This window comes from Callithrix jacchus, chromosome 2 (genome assembly GCF_049354715.1).
Source record: "Callithrix jacchus isolate 240 chromosome 2, calJac240_pri, whole genome shotgun sequence".
Lineage (NCBI taxonomy): Eukaryota > Metazoa > Chordata > Mammalia > Primates > Cebidae > Callithrix > Callithrix jacchus.
The window spans coordinates 140,737,102-140,759,021 of NC_133503.1; the positions used below are offsets into that span (position 1 = coordinate 140,737,102).

The 21,920-nt window shown below is 41.5% G+C and overlaps 1 long non-coding RNA gene across 2 annotated transcripts in view; it reads left to right on the forward strand.

The window, feature by feature from the left end:
* The window catches only part of LOC128931370 (uncharacterized), a 696,873-nt gene that overhangs the window by 231,815 nt on the left and 443,138 nt on the right, over positions 1–21,920 (forward strand). The window lies entirely within an intron of this gene.

Below are 21,920 nucleotides of genomic sequence, written 5' to 3' on the forward strand. Positions count from 1 at the left end.
TACAGTAGAGGTAGCAGCAATGCTGAGTACCTGTGAGAGAAAACTGAAGGAACTCCTAGAAAAAGCTAGAGGACATTTTTTGGGACCTAATATATGTATTTAGAGACAAGGTTTCTCTGTGTAATCTGGGCTGGAGTGCAATGGTATGATCATAGCTTACTGTAACCTCAAACTCCGGGGCTCAAGTGATCCTCCTGCCTCAGCCTCCCAAGTAGTTTAGATTATAGTCATGTGCTGCCATGCCCTAATTTTTTGTTTGTAGAGACAGGGTCTCGCTATGTTGCCAGGCAAGTTTTGAACTTCGGGCTCAAGTGATCCTCCCCTTTTGGCCTCCCAAAGCACTGGGATTATAGGTGTGAGCCCCTGTGCCTGACCAGGGACCAGATTTTTTCAATAAAACCAGCAGGGGTGCATGCTATTACAATTCTGGTATTTATAGGAAAAAGGTGACTTTATTTTTGTTTTTGTTTTTGATACTGAAACAATTATAGACTAACAGAAGAGTTGCAAAGATAGTACAGGGAGTTCCTGTAGACTTCTCATCCAGCTTTCCCCTAATGTTATGGGAATTTATTTGGGGGAAGAGTCAAGAAGCACAGTGAGTGAGTGGGAAAGTAAGAGAGGGAAGGAAGAGAAGCTGATACTGGATTAATTAATGAGCAGGTTTCTGCTATGGGTAAATAGGACTTGGTCCCTCTAGGGACCCTCTAAGAAACTGTACAGAGTGCATCTCAGAGTTGTCCTATGGAGGGGTGAGCAAGTTTTCCAGCAACTTCTAACCCTCATTAGTTGAGGGTCACTCCTGGGGTAGCTTCCTGACAGGTGCATGGGGAACCACCTCCTGACCAGAATGTTCCTTTAGGCAGCAAGACTTAGGCAAGAAACTATTGGTGTGTCTGTGGGGGGCTGACACACCTCTTTAGGGGAGCCCTGAAGAGGGCTCAGATGATAATGGTACTATTTGGGGGTAGGGGAAGAGGGGAGCAATAACAAGGTCTGCTAGGCCTTTCAATGAACCTGAACTTTGCATAAGAGTTTACTGGTTGCATGTGGCCACTACAGAGATAGACCTTTCCAGACAAAAAACGTAGAATGTACAAAGATTAAAAGGGAATATGATACATTCAGTGACATGATGAAGCTGTTTTGGGTGTGTGTGGGAAGAGGACTAAAAAGCTGGAGAGAGGTCAGGGAAGAGGCACGGGATAGAATACAAGTCTTCTATTCCACATTAGCAATTTTGAACTTTATCCTGATGGCCAAAGGGAATTTTCGAAGGGTTTTAATAGGACAGTTATATCAATTTGCACTTTTAGGAGGATTATTCTGGATGCTATGTGAAAAACAGATGAGAGGGTGGTAAGATTAGAATCATGAAAACCAGCCAGGAGTTTGTCTCAGTAATCCAGGTGAGAGATGATGGTTGTGAACTCAGATAGTGCTCACCTGGATGGAAGAAATGCTTGGCGGTTGTAATTAACAGGACTTGAATGGGAATGGGGAAGTGGGAGGTGAGGGAAGGTGGAATATAAATGGAGGAGATGATGAGGGAGAGAGGAAAATAAAGAATATGATTTCCACGCTCCTGACCCTGCTGTCTATTATTCCCTGAGATGGTAATAAGTAGTGATAGAGGCAGGAGGAGGAGTTACTCTAGGCAGGTAGGGACATCAGAGAGAGGCAACTTGACTTTGGAGGAAGAGGCAGAGAGGCAACTTGGCTTCAGGGGAGAGTGACCTTCCCTTCCCAACCCCGTTCCAAATCCCCTCTCTGCTGAGAGCTGCTTTCATCACCAGTAAAATCCTCACATTCACCATCCTTCAATTTATCTGTATGATCTCATTCTTCTTGGGTACTGGACAAGAATTTGGGACCCACCAAGTGTGGGTACGCAAGAAGGCTGTCACACTGGTTCGTTGCTCTTGCTGGCAGGAGGTAGCCACTCCCCTCGATGAGGCAAAGGGCCACTGAGCTGATAGCACACTGCTCTCCATGGATGGTTGAGCTAAGAAAACTTCGTAACATACCTTCTGGGGCCTTGGGATCACAGGCACCCCTACCTGGATGCTGCTGTGGGGCCTGCACAGAGTTTGTTTCTGCTGGCACCAAAGTGGCCAGCAGGTTGCTGCACTCACTCACTTGCGTGTTCCCTCCTGTGAGGAGCTGAGTGTGAGGGGAGTAAACAGAGCACCCCTGTTCTGCAAGGGGTCAAGGAAAAATCTTGCATCGGTAGGATGATAAATGTGGGAGTTTGGGGCCTCATAAATGTGAAGTGTCAGTAGGAAATCCCCGGGAGAGTTATTTAATAAACAATAGAATATAAATGTCTTTGATGCCTTTGGTGGATTTAATCTGCAGATTTAGATTTAGGGGTGGATAGCTTAAAGACTACCATGGTCTTAGGACTGAAACCGTAAGATCAGGTGAGATGGCCCTGGGAGATTATATAGCATGAGATTTATGGGAGGTAGAAGAAAAAAACCTGTGGAAACATGAATCCTACCAGGGCTGCCATTCGAAGTGTGCCTTGCTTTTTCATCTGGCCATGAACAAACCTCCTGTCTCCTAATTTTCAGAAAATGGCACGCAGAAAGGCGGGTGGGAAGCTGCATGCGCGTGCCTGAGGCCAGGTTTTCCTGATTAAAGCTCTCCTTGGACTTGTGGTGTTGCCCCTGTGGCTTTCCTTGGCATGGCCTTTTATTTTGAGAGAACCTTTTTGAAGGGGCTGATCTTTTCTTCTCATTTCTTCTCTGCTTCAGCCTTATGCTATAATATTTATGTTGGCCACTTGCCTTTCTTTTTACCAGTTGGGACTAGTTGTATTCTCACAGCTATTTTTCTTCTCTCTGTTTTAGACAAATAAAAATTGGAAATGCCAGGTTTAAAACAGAGGGTTTGCCAAAGATGTGTTTTTCTTCTGCTGACAAGAGCAAGCAAGTGCACGTGTGGCAGACCAGCCCATTCCTAAATCTAAATGCACACTGCTGGTCCTGGCTATTGGGGAGTGAGGGTGATTCCCCGCTTCGTGAGGATAGAACCATCTTAAATAATACCAATTTTGCACTTTTCTTGGTAAGTGAAATTCAGTGTCCAATATGAACTGTGAATTGTAAATTATTAATAGCTCCCCGAGGTATTCCACTGGACTAATCCAGTCTTGCCCTCTGCAAATTCGTTTTGATCCTTCACATTTAGGAGAGACTCTTGCTATCATTGAGACTAAGTTTTATTTGTACTCACACGTGGATCTCCTCTCTAGCACATCCAAAGCAGCCCCTGTAATTTGGCGTGAGGGAGAGGATCTATTTGTTGAAAATCCCTTTCTTTTCCCTGCCATGTCCGTTTTGTACTTCAAAGTCACGCAGAATAATTCTAATGCTTATTTTAAAAGGCAGGCTTTCAAATGCTTAAATTCATATATTTAAACTCTCCTAGGGTAGTAGTGTTCTCTTTTTTCTCTCCTCTCTTAAATTTTCCTACTCTCCTCTCCTACAGGATATACACAAGCCTTATATAATTTAGTCACTGTTTTTTGGGAGTTAAAGCAAATCTGATTCTTTTCAGGTTAGGTTCTACAACCAAGAGGGAATTCAACAAATTAAAGTGGCTACAGTTGTGAAGTTACTTAAAACTGTAACCATTTGGGGTCCCACATTCCTGTGAATGTAGCCTGAAGTCTATTTTTTTGGCAACAACTTCACCGTCTTGCCTTATATTCTGCTGACTATAAAATAAAAATTTACACTATTTTCATGAGAACTGCTGCCTTCCGTATCCTGCAGTTGTGTGGAAGACCTTATATTTCTCCCAGTTAAATGGCATCTTGGGAAACCATTGTTCCAGTTTGTTTCTCTCTTTTTGGCTGTTGATTCTGTTATCAAATGATTAGCTATTAACCTCAAGAGCTTGTCATATGCATACCTGAGCACTGTTTCCTCTTCATATTGAATAAAAGCTGTTTAGAAAAAATATCAAGGAAGGAAAACTGGACCAATTGTCAGATGCCTATGTCTATATTAACGTTATCCTATTAGTTCCCTTTGCTTAATATATAACTTAGCTAAAGTTTAGTTACATTATACTGCAGTAACAAACAATTGCCACATCTTAGTGGCTTCCAACAAGAGTTTATTTCTTAGTCACAATTTGTGCTGACTGTGCTTCAGCTGTCACTCTGCTCCATTTGTCTTCATTACAGGGCCAGCAAGGAGAGGTCCCAATCTGGGATATGCTTCCCTCATGTCAAAGGGAGAAAAGAGATATTGAGGGAGGCAAAGAAATACTGGGTAGAAGAGGGTGGTTCCCCAGCAAAGGCCCCGCCCTCAAGCCTGGAAACCGGTGGCCCTAAATGGGAACAGGCATTCCTGCTTTTGTGCTCAAATGTTTGGCCCACCACAACTCCCCTATTCTGTACCCAATAACCCAAGGCTCTGTAAGCAGATGAGCAGATGAACAGAAGAGTGAAGAGTAGCAAAATGGCACAGCAGAGGAGGAGAGAAAAGAAAAGGAGCATCTGGACCTTGAGAGGAGTTCAACTGGGAATGTATTTCTTGAGTACTTCATGTGGCAGGCAGTGATGTGAGTTCTGTACTATCCTATTGGACAGAATAATTTTCTCTCCCAACCTCCGTAGATAAACCTCAGAATCTCAATGGCTTCACACAATATAAGTTTATTTCTCATTCACATCATAGTTCAGTATTGGTTGGATGACTCTCCAGTAGCTCTTTCCTTCAAGTGTTAATGTGGGAATAGGCTGCTTCCATCTTGTAAGTAGGTTACGTGGTACATGTGGCTGCCACGGCTGCCATTGCAAAGTGTGTGTGTTTGGGGGGCGCGGGGAGAGAGAGAGAGAGAGAGAGAGAGAGATATGGAGGAAGAACCTGGTGGATGTTTTCAAGGACCAAGATGGGAACTGGCTCTCATCACTGCTACCCACATTCCATTGGCCTGTATTAGTCACATGACCTCATCTAGATGCACCAGAGCTGATAAATAGAGCACTGGATATTTAGTGAACACTTATAAATCCTGTCACTATGTTAAAATCATTATCCCCGGCCGGGCGCAGTGGCTCATGCCTATAATCCCAGCACTTTGGGAGGCCGAGGTGGGCAGATCATGAGGTCAAGAGATCAAGACCATCCTGGCCAACACAGTGAAACCCCGTCTCTACTAAAAATACAAAAAAATTGGCCGGGTGTGGTGGCAGCACCTGTGGTCCCAGCTACTTGGGAGGCTGAGGCAGAAGAATCGCTTCAACCCAGGAGGCAGAGGTTGCAGTGAGCCGAGATTCCGCCACTGCACTCCAGCTTAGTCACAGAGCAAGACTCCATCTCAAAAATCATTATCCCCATTTTTGTATATAAGAAAACTGAGGTGCAGAAAGTCTAAGGACTTTTCCTTGGACCTATCTAGTAGTGAAATAGATGGTATTTGAACCTAGACAGTCAGGCTTTAGAATCTGTGCTCTTAGCAACTGCACTACACTGCGTCTTATCCTTATCATAGTTTGCTAGGTTATGAATATATTGACTATACCAGCGTCTAGACCTCATTTATCCATTTTTTCCAGGAACATCAAAATAACCCTTTAAATTATTCTATTAAAATCTTGGTACACTGGAGATACAATGATTATAATCCTTATACCATGCAATAAAGCTGGTGCAGCAGAAGTAATTTTCAGTCATCAGTGTTCTTTTTTCTCCTGAGAGATGAGCATTTTTGGACCCAAAGAGGCCATAAGAACAGGGACAAGGGACATCTCAGCAGAAACTAGACGGTCTGATTTTCCTGTTGCTCGCATCTTGGCTCTGAAGAAGACCCAGGGATCATGGAGCAGTCTCCAGAGGGACTGAGGTTAGGTTTTTCCATTAGCCTGGAAATAAGGGCTTAGACTGAGAAATTGAGTTGTTATAAAAAATTAAGAAAGTTATATTTCTTGTGCTCTTTAGTCAGTGGACTAAGATAAATAGCTACTACATTAAAAAAAATCCAGGCTATTGCCTGTGTGGTGATCAAATTCATCATTGCTCATTTATGGCTTCTTTTTCTTTTCCCTGGTTAGAAATGGGACTGGCTATCCCTAGCACCTCTCCTGTGGTTCTCTGAGGTTCCTCTCTGGTGACTGATTGTGGTCATTTTATCTGCAGATTTTCACAAAAGAAGTTTGTGATGTGTTGGAGCCGGGGTCCATAACTAATCCCCAACAGCTAGGTGACATCTCATGTTCTCTTCACTTCCCTTGGGTTTTAATTTCCACTGAGTGAGATTTGACCCACCAATTCCAGAAGCTCTTTTTTGACAAAGAAGCTGGAAGCAAAATAGGAGCAGAAATGTCATGGTTTCTGACTGTCCTTCATTAGCATAGCAAGAATCCCAGCTGTAGCCCAAAGAGCAGTTGTTCTAGAAGTTAGAGGTGAGCCTGCTTGCCCAGAGTAACATGGGGCCAGCCTTACAGGGTTTCTTGACTTGAAGGTCTGAGGACTTTTCAGGGATAGAATTACCAGAAAGAACAGAAGGAAATGAGAGTGGAGGCCAAGAAGTTGTTCCGAGGAGAATGGTCAGTTATCAGAAGGAACGGCACTTCTGAGCACAGAATTACAGGTGTCTTTGCAACTGTCCTCTGATCTAGACCCCGGGAAATCACACCAGTGTCAAGGGGTGAGGAGGCCATTACAAAAGCAGGTAAATGCCAAAACGACTATTTCTGTGTAGATTTTGTGGGACTTTGAGAATGCAAACTGCAAGTAGTGTTAGTGTTGGCAGGAGGGAGGTGGACAGCAGTGGTTGCTCTTTCAGCAACAGCAATAGCTCCCACCTTGGTGGTGACCATAACTTGAGAATTCTACCCTTGGGGTTAGAATAAGAAAGAAAAAAATGGAAAGTACAGCAAGGAAACCTGGATGATTTGGTATTATCTTTATTTACCCTTGGAGATTCATTCCTAAAGCCATATGAAAGGAACTTTGTGAAGGGTAACACTGTGTGTGTGTGTGTGCGCGCGCGTGCGTGCATGCGTGTATGTTAGAAATTCTGCAAGAACGGGTGGAGTTGAAGCCAGAGGAATACTATTTTGTTCCTTGTTATTATTCTATTATGTTATTCTCCTGTTTGGATGGGGTGGGAAATACAAATTATTAGTTTCACCCTGTTTGTCCCAACAGCACTTAGACCATTTTTGTTCTTCTTAGACTAAACCGAAGTTAAATGGTTCTTTTTGTTGTTATTCCATTCAATGCGAGCCTGAGCTGACTTCAGGCTTCCACTTCCTCACCCTGTGTTTCAGCCATTTATAATCATCTCTGGGCGTATCCTTTTTTCCCCATCTTCTGAATTATTTTTAAAGGCCTGAGTATATTAGTACGTTCCCTTTATATCTGTATTGGCCTCTCGAAGTATCTTTTCTCTCCCCTGCCCCCACTTTTCCCCATCAGGTTGTAAACTTGTCTTTCTTATTCTTTCTTTATTAAAATATCAACTTAAACATTGTTTTCCTTTGAATATAAAAGTATTAAATTTCCATTGTAGAAAATTTAAAAATAGGGAGACTCATCAAGGAGAAAAAAATTACCATAATTCTAGGATTCAGAGATAATTAATATTAACACTTTACTTGATGTTTTTTCATCTTTTTTCTATGCATATCTGTACAAACATTAGATGTAGGTATGTATGTATGTATGGGTGTGCATAGATATATGTAAGTATACACTATCATTACAAATTTGGGATCATACCATACGTGACTTTTTTTTTTGAGACAGAGTCTAGCTCTGCCCCCAGGCTAGAGTGTGGTGGCATGATCTCTGCTCACTGCAACCTCCGTCTCCCAGGTTCAAGCTATTCTCCTCCCTCACCCTCCCGAGTAGCTAGGATTAAAGGCACATGCCGCCACACCTCGCTAATTTTTATATTTTTAGTAGAGACAGGGTTTCACCATGTTGGCCAGGATGGTCTTGATCTCCTGACCTCATAATCTGCCCACCTAAGCCTTCCAAAGTGTTGGCATTACAGGCGTGAGCCTCTGCTGCTGGCCCACACATGACATTTTGTAAACTTTTTTCACCTATAAATATACCATGATTGTCATGTTTTTTCTTTTAGGACGTTATTCTTAATGACTACAAATTATTTTCAAACTTTTGACACATATTGTTAATTTGCTTTCTTTCTTTTTTTTTTTTTGAGCTGGAGTCTCACTCTGTCACCCAGGCTGGAGTGCAATGGCATGCCCTTGGCTCACTGCAACCTCTGCCTCCAGGCTCAAGTGATTCTCCTGCCTTAGCCTCCTAAGTAGCTGGGACTACAGATGCATGCCACCACGCCCAGCTAATTTTTTTTTGTATTTTTAGTAGAGATGGGGTTTTGCCATATAGGCCAGGGTGGTCTCGAACTCCTGACCTTAAGTGATCTGACTGCCTCAGCCTCCCAAAGTACTGGGATTACAGGTGTGAGCCACCATGCCTGGCTGCTAATTTGTTTTCCAAAAAGGAGATGACAGTGCACTCTTCTATCAGTAGTATTTAAGAGTACCATTGCTGATTTCTTTGCATTCTTTTCAACACAACTACTTAAAATTTTCAGTCAGTTGTCTAGGTAAAAAAGTAATGTCTTATTGTTATAATCTGTGTTTTTGATTGCTAATAAGATGAACATTTTCCATGTTTATGGCCATTTGTATTTTGTTTTTCACAAGTTGCTTGCGTGTTGACATGCATCTGTAATTGTCTTTTGTTAGAAGTTTCCTAATCCTCTTTCTCCTTCTTGTCTATAAAGAGTCTCAGACAATGTGATTATGTTGATCTGTTAGCTGAGGATTTAGAATCTGCCTTTCTAAAGTCTGTGGCACATATCTGATTATACCCACTTACTATCCTCCTGACAATAACACAGTTAAACGTCCTGACCACGTGTCTTGGGTTTCATTTTGCCTCCAATACTTGACTGATTATATCAGAATGACGAACCCTGGGTCCTTCAGTGTCATGATTAGCATGGGGTTCACATCTTTGCCCACTGGTGCTAGAAGACTGAATAGAGGAAAGAAGAAAAAAATCCTTGAAGGGAGTTGGATATAAGACAATGAGCTACAGCTCAGTGGGGTACAAGAAAGGGTATAATTTATAGTCCTCTGCAGGTGTGGGGTTATGCCAACAGTCCTAAGGATACATTGTGGGAAGCCATTCTGAGGCAGGCCTCTGTTGAGTTGAATGTGATATCATGTTCCAGGGAAACTTGGTCAGAGATCAGGATCATATGATGGGGAGAAGACAGAGCTAAAGTTTGGAGCTTAGATTGTGATTTTTAAAAAGTCAAGGAAGGATGGTGGATAAAGAACAGGACTCAGATCCTGAGATTGTTGGAAACGGCACCCTGGTGCGTAGAGGCTGGGCTGGGTCGCCAGAAATATGCAGGCGAAAAAGCCTTCCCATCTAAGCTAGGAAGCTAAGGTCAGTCATGATGACAGGCAATGGCAGGGCTAGGGCCTCATAGTGAGGGGCACACCACAGGCTTAAAAGTTGGCCAGAATAAAATGGACTGGGGGCTAAGAACAAGAACATCCTTTAGAATTTCCACCCACTTGCCCATTGTCCTGGACTCCCTCCTCATTGACCCGTCTTCCATTGTTAATTCCCTCCCTACCCCCCTACTGCCCACTCCGAGCTCATTTTATTTAAATTAACTTTCCTATATTTCAGGTTTCTTAGAGAACATTCTCTTCTCCCCTTCCTTTAACTGAAATTTATTCCACCTCAGTACTAACCTGCTTCCTCGTGACCCTTTTGAGGTAAGGAAGGCCATTCCTTCATATACTGCACGTCACTGGGCCAAGGAAGGGGTTTGTATTTTCTTTTCTTTTTTTTTTTTGAGATGGAGTTTCCCTCTTGTTACCCAGGCTGGAGTGCAATGGTGCTATCTCGGCTCACTGCAACCTCTGCCTCCTGGGTTCAGGCAATTCTCCTGCCTCAGCCTCCTGAGTAGCTGGAGGGGTTTGTATTTCTACATGTTGCACTAAACCATTGCTCTTAGATCCCCATGCAAACACTGATTTTCCTTTGGATTTTATGTAATCTAGCTATTCCACTTATCCCCTCCTTATCATAAATGTTGGTTTTATGAGGACTTTGTATCTAACAGGCTTATGGGTTACTTTTTGCTCCAAGTCTTGATTGAGTTCAATATCCATTTAACATTTCCACCTAGAATTATTTAGTCTCTTTGTCTTCTATGATCTTCACCTCTCTCCTACTTAAGGTACCTGCTGTCAGGACCTTCTCTACTTCTATTACCAGGATACTGAATACTGCTGGAGAAAATTGTATAACCTTGTCATTTGGTCCCACTAATAGTTTACGATCTCAGACTTTAAGTGGACCTCAACTCAGCTCATCCTTCCTCTCTCTTGCCCAGGTAAGTTTTCATTTCCATGTCCTGTAATAGGCATTCTCAGTCCTCTAATCTGCTCAAGCAGATCTATTGTAATCCCACAACTTTATGTCTAAATAGATATCTTTTTTTTTTCCTCCTGTTTCATAGGGGACATTGACATTATCAATTGTGACCTTACCAATTTCTGTACTTTCTTAGCCTGGAACCTTATCTGCTCCTGATTTTCCTGTAGCCTCGAATCTAGTATCCAAGCAAAATTTGCCTTTCCTATTTAATGGCAATTCTTCCCTCATGCTTTATATCACGTATCCTCCTTGTTATGAACTAATGTTTGTGCTCCTCCAAAATTCATATGTTGCGTGCATCTCCAAGGTATTTGGTGATGGGAACTTTAGGGAGATGATTAGGTTTAGAAGAGGTGTTGAGGGTGGGGCCTCCATGACGGGATTAGTGTCCTTTTTAAAAGACTTTTTTATTAAAAATATTTAATTGATACATAATTGTGCATATTCATGGGGTACATGGGATAATTTTATACATAAATACAATCTGTAATGATCAATTAGAGTAATTGGGATATTCATCACTTCAAACATCATTTTTTGGTGTTGGAAACATTTGAAATGTTTTCTTCTGCTATTTTGAAACATAAATTATTGTGAACTATAGTCATGCCATTGTGCTAGAGAACACTAGAATTTATTTCTCTGATCTAATTGTAATGTTGTACCTGTTAATAAACATTTCCCTATTCCCCTTCCCCCTACCCTTCTTAGCCTCTAGTAGCTACTATTCTACTCTCGAATTCTATGAGATCAACTCTTTTGGCTCCCACATATGATTGAGAACATGTAGTATTTGTCTTTTTGTGGCTAGCTTATTTCACTTCACATAATGATGTACAGTTCCATCCATGTTGTTGCAAACAACAGGATTTCTTTCTTTTTAGTGGCTGAATAGAATTCCATTGTGTGTATGTACCACATTTTCTTTATCCATTCATTTGTTGATGGACACTTACATTGATTTCATATCTTCATTATTGTGAATAGTGCTGCAATAAATATGGGAGTGCAAATATGTCTTTTACATACAGATTTCCTTTGCTTTGGATATATACCCAGTAGTAGGATAGATGGTTAATATGATAGATGTATTTTTAGAAACCTTCATGTCTTTTTCCATAATGGGTTAATTTGCATTCCCATGAACAGAGTGTAAGAATTTTCCCTCTCTGCATTTTTACCAGATTTTGTTATTTTTTTTTTTCGAGATGAAGTCTTGCTCTGTTGCCCAGCTGGAGTGCAGTGGTGTGATCTCAGGTCACTGCAACCTCTGACTCCCTGGTTAAAGCGATTCCCCTGCCTCAGCCTCCTGGGTGGCTGGGATTACAGGCATGTGCCATCAAGCCCAGCTAATTTTTGTATTTTTAGTAGAGATGGGGCTTCACCATGTTGGCAAGGATGGTCTCAATCTCCTGATCTACCCACCTCAGCCTCCCAAAGTGCTGGGACTATAGGTGTGAGCCACCGTGTCTGGCCTATTTTAACTGGGGTGAGATGACATCTCATTGCAGTTTTGATGTGCATTTCCCTGATGATTAGTGATGTTGAAAATTTTTTCATATACCTGTTGGCCATTGATATGTCATCTCTTGAGAAATGTCTATTCAGGCCTTTTGCACATTTTTAAATCAAATCATTTGATATTGTGTGTTTGGTTTTATTTATTTATTTGCTGTTGAGTTGAGTTCCTTGCGTATTCTGGATTTTAATCCCTTGTCGAGTGGATAGTCTGCAAATATTTTCTCCGGTTCTGTAGGCTCTATTCAATCTGTTGATTGTTTCCTTTGTTGTGCAGGAAATTTTTAGCTTGATGTAATCCTGTTTATTTTTGCTTTTGTTGCCTATGCATTTGAGGTCTTACGAAAAAAAATCTTTGCCCAGACAAATGTTCTGAAGAATTTTCTCTGTTTTCTTCTAGTAGTTTCATAAGTTTTGGGTCTTACATTTAAGTCTTTAATCTACTTTGAGTTAACTTTGTATACCTGAAAGATGCAACATCTAGTTTCATTCTTCGGCATATGAATATTTACTTTTCCCAGCACCATTTATTGAGGACACTGTTCTTTCACCATTGTATGTTTTTGGTGCCTGTGTTGAAAATCAGTTGGCTGGGTTTTCTATTCTGTTCCATTGGTCTATGTGTCTCTATGTCAATATTGTGCTGTTTTGGTTACTCTAGTTTATATTATATTTTGAAGTCAGGTAGTGTGATGACTCTAGCTTTGTTCCTTTTCCTCACAATATCTTTGACTATTTGGGTTTTTTTGGTGGGTTCATATGAATTTTTGATTTTTTTTCTATTTCTGTAAAGAATGTCATTGATATTTTCATAAAGATTACATTGAATCTGTAGATCACTTTGGGTAATAGGAATTAGCGTCCTTTTAAGAACAAGAGGAGGCCAAAGCCCTCTTTTTCTTTTTCATGTAAAGATACAGCAAGAAGGCAGCCATTTGAAAGCCAGAAAGAGAGTCCTCACCAGGAGCTGAATCTGCCAGCAACTTGATCTTGGACTTCCCAGCCTCCACACTGTCTATGGATTTTTGTTAGTAGCCCAAGTTGGCTAATACACTTATTTTTTCCTTAAGAACTTGTCCACAAATTATTCTCATTTCATTCTATTTCTTTGTTTTTTTGTTCCTCTTCACTAATTGTTTCTCTTGGTGTACAAGTGCCTATTTCTTTTTAAAAATCCCTCTTCTCATACTATACTTTCTTCCTTTTCAGCCAAACATCTTCAAAGTATTGTTCCCATCAACTGAATTGACTTTTTCATCTCTCTGCTGCTCCTCAGTTCTTTCTAGTTCTTCATACTATAGAACTACATGAAAGTATCTCTTGTAGAGATTACCAGTAACCCAGTTGTCAAATGGAGTAGGTACTTTTTGGATTTATATTACATGTTCTCTCTTTCATATTTTTCATTGTTGACCATTCCTTTTTCTTGACATTTTTTCTTTGGTTTTTATCATGCCACTCTCTCAGCATTTCTTCTTCCTAAGTCACCATCATTATCCATTATTTGACTTCGCAAAATTTTCTTTCTGATATTTCCAAAGGTTCTGTGCTCATTCTTCTTCTGCCATTCTATATCCTCTATATTCAAGGCTTCTAGTGTCCCTTCCATGCTGTTGACTCCAGATTGCTCCTTGAGCTTGAGACTAGGATATTTAGCTGCCCACAGGAAAACTCCACTTGGATGACCCTACACTACTCAAACTGAAAATGATGACTAATTATTGCTTTTATAAATCAATGTCCAGGACTTAATAGTTCATTCCTCTGTGTCTTCAATTCTGCTTTTCTTACTGTTTACTAGTTTTTACGTGCATGAAATGATCATGTATTTCCTATAATATAAGGAGTGGGGCTTTCTGCTCTTGAAAATGTCCCCCTCTGTGTTATTGAAGGAAGAAAAGGAAAAGGTGGAATGAGATATCTTTAAACTATAGTTTTGATGATTCTTCATATAATTTTCTCTTTTTGCTTTCACCAAAGTAGAAATAATCCCCCTCTTTGCTGCTGTCGGCAACCTGCTTTACATTGTGTGATGTGAGAAGCCTAGTTTCCTTGGCCTGAACAGGTATCCTCATTTGTATAATCCCATAGTTCTCAAACCTTAAAGGGTAAAAGATTCACCATCTGGGAAGAAGTTTTTGTTTGTTTGTTCTTGTTTTTGCACCATAGTAGTAATGGATCCTTTCCATGGAAGTCTAGGACTAGGGTGCGGCTTAGAAATTTGTGCTTTCAGATGCTTTCCAGATATTTGTGAGAAAAGTTGTTCACAGACCACATTTTGAAAAACACTATCATAGAATAGTTTAGCTCTAGTTGCTGTTTGACATTTTCTTTAGTTATTAAAGATCTCTGTCCTTGAAAGACTCATTTAATTGAGATGCCAGTGTATTTTGTGGCTTTGGCGAAGGACTGGCCACAAGAAACAGACCTCGTGGAAACTGAGCTAGGAAGGAAAAGGTGTTTATTATTATGCCCCAGGAGCCAGGCTTTACGTTTTGTCCACACGGCCAAGCTCACCTAACAAAGAGAAGCTCTGCCTTTATATAGGCGTACACTCTAGATATTACACGTGAAAGGATCTTGGGTTTACAGTTTTAGAAATTACATGTGAAAGGGTGTTGGGTTTACAGTTTTAGAGATTACATATGAAAGGGTCTTGGTGGAGGAGGAGTGGGGTGGGGGTTTGATCTTGTTTAAGTAAAAACCACGTCTTCCAGAGATTCCTCCATACCATGCCTGCTATTTACAGGAAGGTGATTTAGGAGGCGCCCACCGGCTAGCCTTTTCTTCTATTGAAATGCAGTGTGGAAGTCAAGGGGGAGGTGATCCTAGATGCCTGGGTTTCCTTCCTCACCTTGAATCTGTATAATTTGTATGTATGGATCCTGCTGGTGGCCATAGTCATATGTGTACAAACTAACACTCCATTGAGCTTTTTTTAATCACAACACTTTGGGAGTCTGAGGGGGGTGGTTTGCTTGAGCTCAGGAGTTCGAGACCAGCTTGGGCAATATGGCAAAACCCCATCTCTGCCAAAATTACAAAAAATTAGCCGGGCATGTGTGTGTGTACCTATGGTCCCAGTTACTCAGGAGGCTGAGGTGGGAGGATCACTTGAGCCCAGGAGGCAAAAGTTACAGTGAGCTGAGATTGTGCTACTGCACTCCAGCCCTGATGACAGAGCCAGACCCTGTCTCCAAAATAAATAAATAATAATAAAAAAATCAAAACCAGTTTGACTTCTTTGGAGATGGAATTAAGTACAGATTTGGCTGTCGTTATTGTGTGTGAGTGTGAGTTTGTTTTTTTTAGAGATGGGGCCTTGCTCTGTCACCTAGGCTGGAGTGCAGTGGTGCAATCATGGCTCATTATAGCCTGGAATGCCTGGGCTCAAGTGATCCTCCCGCCTCAGCCTCTCAAAGCATTTGGATTATGGGCATGAGCCACCTTGTCTGGCCTAAGTACAGATTTTGAATAAATTGACTTGTAAAGACAAAGCCATAGTTCTTGTTCACTGGGAAAATGAAAGTATTAGGTTGGTGCCCAAGTAATAGTGTTTTTGCCATGAAAGTAATGGCAAAACCCTCAATTACTTGGGCACCAACCTATCTATCTATCTATATATACACATACAGAAATTATTGTCTTTACCTTCCATTGTAAAAGAGCAAAACAGAAGTGTGGACGTGCTTTCTAACCGAATGGTTTCAACCTAGAATGCAGAGCCATCTGCCTCTGAACATGTGTGTGACTGGTTAATCAACAACAGGTGTTTGCTTATCCCGTGACTTGCTCTTCTCAGGGCAGGGCTACTTATTACTGGTACCTCGGCCAAGACGGTGTTTATATCTCTCTCTTTCTCTCCAAAACTTTGTGTCTAAAAGGTTGTTTCTGCTTAACAATGGTAGAATTTCTATCTAAAAACAAAGGAGTTATTTATGGCTACCTGTATTTTTGTGTGCCTTATAGCCAGGAATTTTACATTTGCTGAATAGTTCAATAACAGTAACAGCATTAAGGCAAGCATTGCTCATAAACTTTACATAACCTCAAAATGACAACATAGTGAGCCATTAATCAGCCTCTACGATTTTAATGTTTCTTTTCAGTTGCTTCTGTTTCCTTCTCCAAATATAATAAGACTTTCCGTGTGACCACTTCTTTTGAGTTCAGTGATAGTCAAATGACAACGAGTCACTTTTGCTCTTTGGTAATTGCGAATAATTCTGAGTTGCATCTGGGATGTTGAATGGCTTAAGAATATCTTTGGTTTTCTGACTCCAGCAAAGATCTTTAGAGTGTTGGCAGGAGGGGACTGCAGGGGAGAAATGTGTTATGGCATAGATTAGTGAAATTTCCCATTCATTACAGGATTTCCCACTAGTGGTGTTTCAGGCAATGTAGAATTGAAAGGTTGGACACGACTGTTGTTTGAGGCATGTCATTAGGAGCTGTCAGGTCTCCATATGCAAACCTGGAGCCTGAAAGTCTGAATGTCTCCCACCCCCACCCCCCACATTTGCCATTGTCCTTAATCGCCCAGTGGAGCTTCCCCAGACAAGCCCCTCACCCCACCCTGCCATCTTAACTGTTATTATGATAATACTCTTATTCCACCCACCACTGTAACTGAACTTATGGTAATGTATATTCCTTGCCCCTATCCCCACCACTGTAACTTTCCACTGTCCATCCCAAACTTATAAAACCAACTCCTATCTCACTGCCCTTTGCTAATGCCCTTTTTGGCCTTAGTCCACCTGCACCCAGGTGAATAAACAGCCATGTTGCTCACACAAAGCCTGTTTGGGGGGGTGTCTTCATTCAAAGCAGGCGTTTTCAACAGGAACCAGGCAGGAGTTTTAAGTATAAACTCCAGTTGAGGGAATTCTGTCTTAGAACAGTCCACTGTTTAAGAGAACAGAGTTTGAAGTCAAAAAATGGATGGATTTCTATCTTGGCCTGCTACTTATGAACTAGATAACTTTGGGCACATTGCTTAAGCGCTTTGAGCTTCCATAAAGTGGGATTAGTAAGTCTCACAGCCACTCTAGGAGAGTGATATTATTAGTCTCCTCTGGCATGGAGTTGTTGTGAGATCAACAGCAGCTAGTAGCTAACACAGTTTTTTTTATTTATTCACATTCCACAAATTTTTATGAGCTTGCCACTGAGCTAGGGGCTAGAGACAGAGTGGTGAGCATAAAAAATAAAATCACTAACCTCACAGACCTTACATTCTAGTTGGAGTGAGAAAAATAAACTAACATTCAAGGTAATTAAAAAATTGTGACTTTAGCAATAAAGGAAGAAAACAAGGTGGTGTGATAGAGAGTAACCACGGAGGTCGATTTCCATCAGGTGGTCAGGGAAGGTGACATTTGAGCTAGGAACTCTCAGTTGAGGATATCTGGGATGAGCATACCAGAGAGAGAGTGTTCCTGTGCTAAGTGCTTTAGTGCTCTCTCCTGTTAAATTCCCCAAAACTCAGTAGCGCAGAAAGAAATATCTGTGTTTTCCAAATAAAGAATTTTTTTTTTTGAGTCAGAGTCTCACTCTGTTACCCAGGCTGGAGTGCAGTGGCGTGATCTCAGCTCACTGCAACCTCTGCCTCCCAGGTTCAAGTGATTCTTCTGCCTCAGCCTCCCAAGTAGATGGGACTACAGGTGCATGCCACCAGAGCCAGCTAAGTTTTATATTTTTAGTAGAGATGGGGTTTCACCATGTTGGCCAGGCTGGTCTTGAACTCCTGAACTCAGGTGATCCACCCACCTTAGCCTCCCAAAATGCTGAGATTACAGGTGTGAGTCATCGTGCCTGGCCAGGAAATTTAAGTTTGAAAGATTAAAACTATCGATCTTTCACAGTTACCCACTATCACACAAGTAATAGGTCAGGGGGCTGGGATTAGAATTCCAAAGCTTGAATTTATGAACAGATGATATAGTTTGGATGTCTCCTTGAAATCTCATGTTGAGATGTAATTCTCAGGGTTGAAAGTGGGACCTGGTGGGAGATGTTTGGGTCATGGGGGTGGATCCCTAATGGCTTGGTGCTGTCCTCACCATAGTGAGTGAGTTCTCATCAGATCTGGTTGTTTAAAAGTGCGGCCTTGCCCCCCATCTCTCTCTCTTGCTCCTGCCTTTGCTATGTGAAGTGTCTGCTCCTGCTTGCCTTCTGCCATGAGTAAAATGACCTCCCTAGAAGCTGAGCAGAGACTGGCACCATGCTTGTAAAGCTTGCAGAACTATGAGCCAATTGAAGCTCTTTTCTTTATGAATTACCAGCCGTAGGTATTTCTTGGTGGCAAAGCAAGAAGGGCCTGGTACATCAGACACTGCTCATCTTAGAAGTGTATGACATGCCAGACACTGCACATCTTACAGGAAGAAGGGAAGCTACAAGATCACCTAGCCCATGCAGTCATTTCACGGTTGAGAGAGCATATGTAATTTGTTCAAGGAGACGAGGACACTCCCAGAAACCAGGTCTCCTATCCTTGAGTCCAGAACTTTCCACTGCACACCACGGTCAAACTGGTTTTCAGTGATGGTCTAAATGACCCAGTCAGTTTCACGATTTGATTCTAGTTTCTGATGAACAGTTGGTTGACTTTTGGACTCTTAAAGCATATAGTGGTTTGTTAGATGCTGAATCAATTTGACAGGATTTGTTCTAGCACACAGTTTTGTTTTTGTTAAATGCCATATGCACATTAGAATGAAATTGAATCAGTATATGAATGGGCATTTAAAGAAAGCCTTTTTCTTTAGCTCCCCATCACCCACATTTATTTCTCTCCCTAAAGGCAATCATTGTTATCACTTTGTGTATATCCTTTTACAAATAATCTATGAAAATACCTGCACATATATGTACATATTCTTTCTTACATAAGACATACAATACCACATTGTACACAATATGTACACTTGGCTTTTTTCCCTTAACATTAGATATTACAGCTCTTTCCTTGTTATCAGAATAAAGTTGACTCATTCTTGTTAATGGCTACAGAGTATTTCATTGTTTGGGCAAACCTAAATATACTGATCTCATCTCAGTCAATCAATACTTAGGCAGTTTCCAGTCTTTCGTGATTGCAAATATGCTGCAATGAATGTTGTCATGGAGATATTTTTGTGCACATATGCCAGTCTACCTGTAAGATATTCCACTTGAAGTGGAATGGCTGATTCCAATGGACTTTGATAGATGCTACCAAACTGTCTTCTGATGGGTGGGACATGCCCAACAAATGTGTGTAGGAGAATCATCTTCAAGCTAGGTGACTGGTTAATGAGCAGTCTTTTCCTATGAAGCCAGCCTAAATTGATGGAGTGGGGCCTTGAGGAGAAGCCTTCAGGCTTCTCTGCTTGGGGTTGCCCTGGGCATCCTCCTCTTCCCAGCACATTCACACCTGAGGCTGCAGGCACCAGAAATCCAGAGGGCAGCTGCACTCCCTCCTGGTTCATCCTCTGTGCTCGGTTTAGAGCCTCCCTGTGCTTCTACTCTGCAAGTCCTTGGCTTACCTGGCTCCAGTTCCTGAATATATATTTTCTTCTGTTATTTCTTATGAGTCATAACTTCAGGCCTTTGTACCTTTGGACCCTCACTGGGCCTTTGTCTAAAGAATGTGAGGAAGAGGGGAGGAGGAGGAAGAAAGGGGGAAGGGGGAAGAGATAGAGGAAAGTGGGGGTTGTGAAGGGAAGGATGGGGGAGAGAGAGCAAGAGAGAGAGAGAGAGAAAGAAAGTTTGAGGAGGCTAACTTCCTTGTTTCTGCTCACACAGTGCTCTTCTGGGTTTGTTTTCTTTAGATTTTGAACCTTCAAGGAGATTTTGAACCACCAACTTTGCAGTCATTTGAATCAGTTGCCTTTAGTATCAGCTGTGTCACTGCTGCCTGGCTTGTTTCTTTCCTTGCTGTCATTTAAACTCATAAGGAACTAGAGTTGGAAAAGATCCGAGGGAGCATGGACTCCAGTGGCTTCTAAAATATTCTTTCTGGAGAGGGACACTGTCCCCTGGAGGTGCACCAAGGGTTCCTGAGGGGGGACTGAGGGTCAGGATCTACAGTGGGGGGTGTGGAGGGTACTCCATTTGTCAGAAAGTTGTATTTTTATCTTGCTTCTATTATTGGATTTTTGTGTAATATTATATTTAAAAAGGGCCCCTGCTTCCTAAAAAAAATGTGAAACAAACAAACAAATGAACAAACAAAAAAAACCCACCAAAACTCCACCAGTTTAGTCCAATTTTTATATGTCAGGAAGCTGATCCAGAGTAGAAAGTTGATTTATCCAAGGTCATCCAGATATTTAAATGATAAGGGAAGGATATAAACTTTACAGACCACCAGGTCAGGGCCCTTCTCCAGTAGAACGTGAGCCTAATAAGAGCTGTAAATGAAGATTAGAGCCCCTCATAAACCACTCATATGATGGAGAGGCCTAACTCTCTAGTTTAAATTCAAATTAAAGCTTTGTTGAAATTTCTTCACTCCTTAAAAAAATGATTTTCACTTTTGCACTGAACCCATCTGGGAATAAATGTGTCGAAAGACTCTCAGAAAAGCTGTTCTCACCATACATATTTCTTTCCATCTAGAAATTCCAGAAGGACTTGCCATATAGTGCATCTCAGGAGAAAACTGTCAAGATGTATTTTCTGACTATATTCAGCTGACTTGATCCCTCTTCCCTCCAGAGAACTTGGAGAAGACAGAGAAGCACTTAGGCCTGTTCCAGAACTTCAAATCTATTTGAGGCATTGAAGTCACTAAAATGGAGGGATTCTTTGTTTGTTATATTATTCCTAAAATCACCATCACTAAGATTGTTTGATCTGACAAATGATGCATATGTATTGCCCCACAGGACCACAAGACCAGGGCATTTACAAATTATGCCATGGAGAGTACATGCCAAAAAGTACATAGAAAACAAAGACACATAAAGCAACAACATACGTAGAAAATATAGACACAGGGGACTGCCTATATTTCTAAGTCCAAACAAATGCATCTGAGAAATGGATTGGAAATGAGACATGTCACAAATTCTAGAGAACATAAGTTTCAGTGTAGAGGTTATGTTGATGCCTGTTCCCTCTGTATAGTAACGCTTGTTGAGGGCAGAATTTTCATAAGACCTGGTTCAGATTTTTTTTTTTTTTGCTTTCTTGCAGTCTCCCCCAGTTAAGCCAGTTGAACCATCTTTAAAACAAGAAGTCAGCCAGGTGCAGCGGCTCACGCCTGTAATCCCAGCACTTTGAGAGGCTGATGGGGGTAGATCACAAGGTCAAGCTATCGAGACCATCCTGGCCAACATGGTAAAACCTTGTCTCTACTAAAAATACAAAAATTAGCTGGGCATGGTGGCATGCGCCTATAGTCCCAGCTATTTGGGAGGCTGAGAATCTCTTGAACCCAGGAGTCAGATGTTGCAGTGACCAGAGATTATGCCACTGCACTTCAGCCTCCTGATAGAGTGAGACTCTGTCTCAAAAAAAAAAAAAAAAAAAAAAAAAAAAAAAGTCCTTCCTTGTGGTGTTTAGTTACAACCTTCAAATGCTCATGGGTATTTATATCCCTCTTCAGGCATCATTTGGCATATTCTACACATTTAATTCTTCTTCTACTTTTCCCTCATAAATGAATATTTCTGGCCCTTTGATCCTCCCTTTCCCATTCAGGGACAGACGGAACCGAGCCATTGATGAGTTCAAGCCTCCTCTCCAAATGGTGGAGGGAGAGCAGGTACTCAGTACACTGCTTATCCCAGTACCAGTGCACAGATTTTCTGATGGCAAGACACAGAGGAAGCTGTGGTTTTGAAAGTTATTTGATTGGACTAATGAGAGATTTGCATTGGGAAGCAAGGAGTAACAGAAGTTTGTATCAAAGGCTTGGCTTCTCATATGGAGTCTTCTGGAATTTCCTTG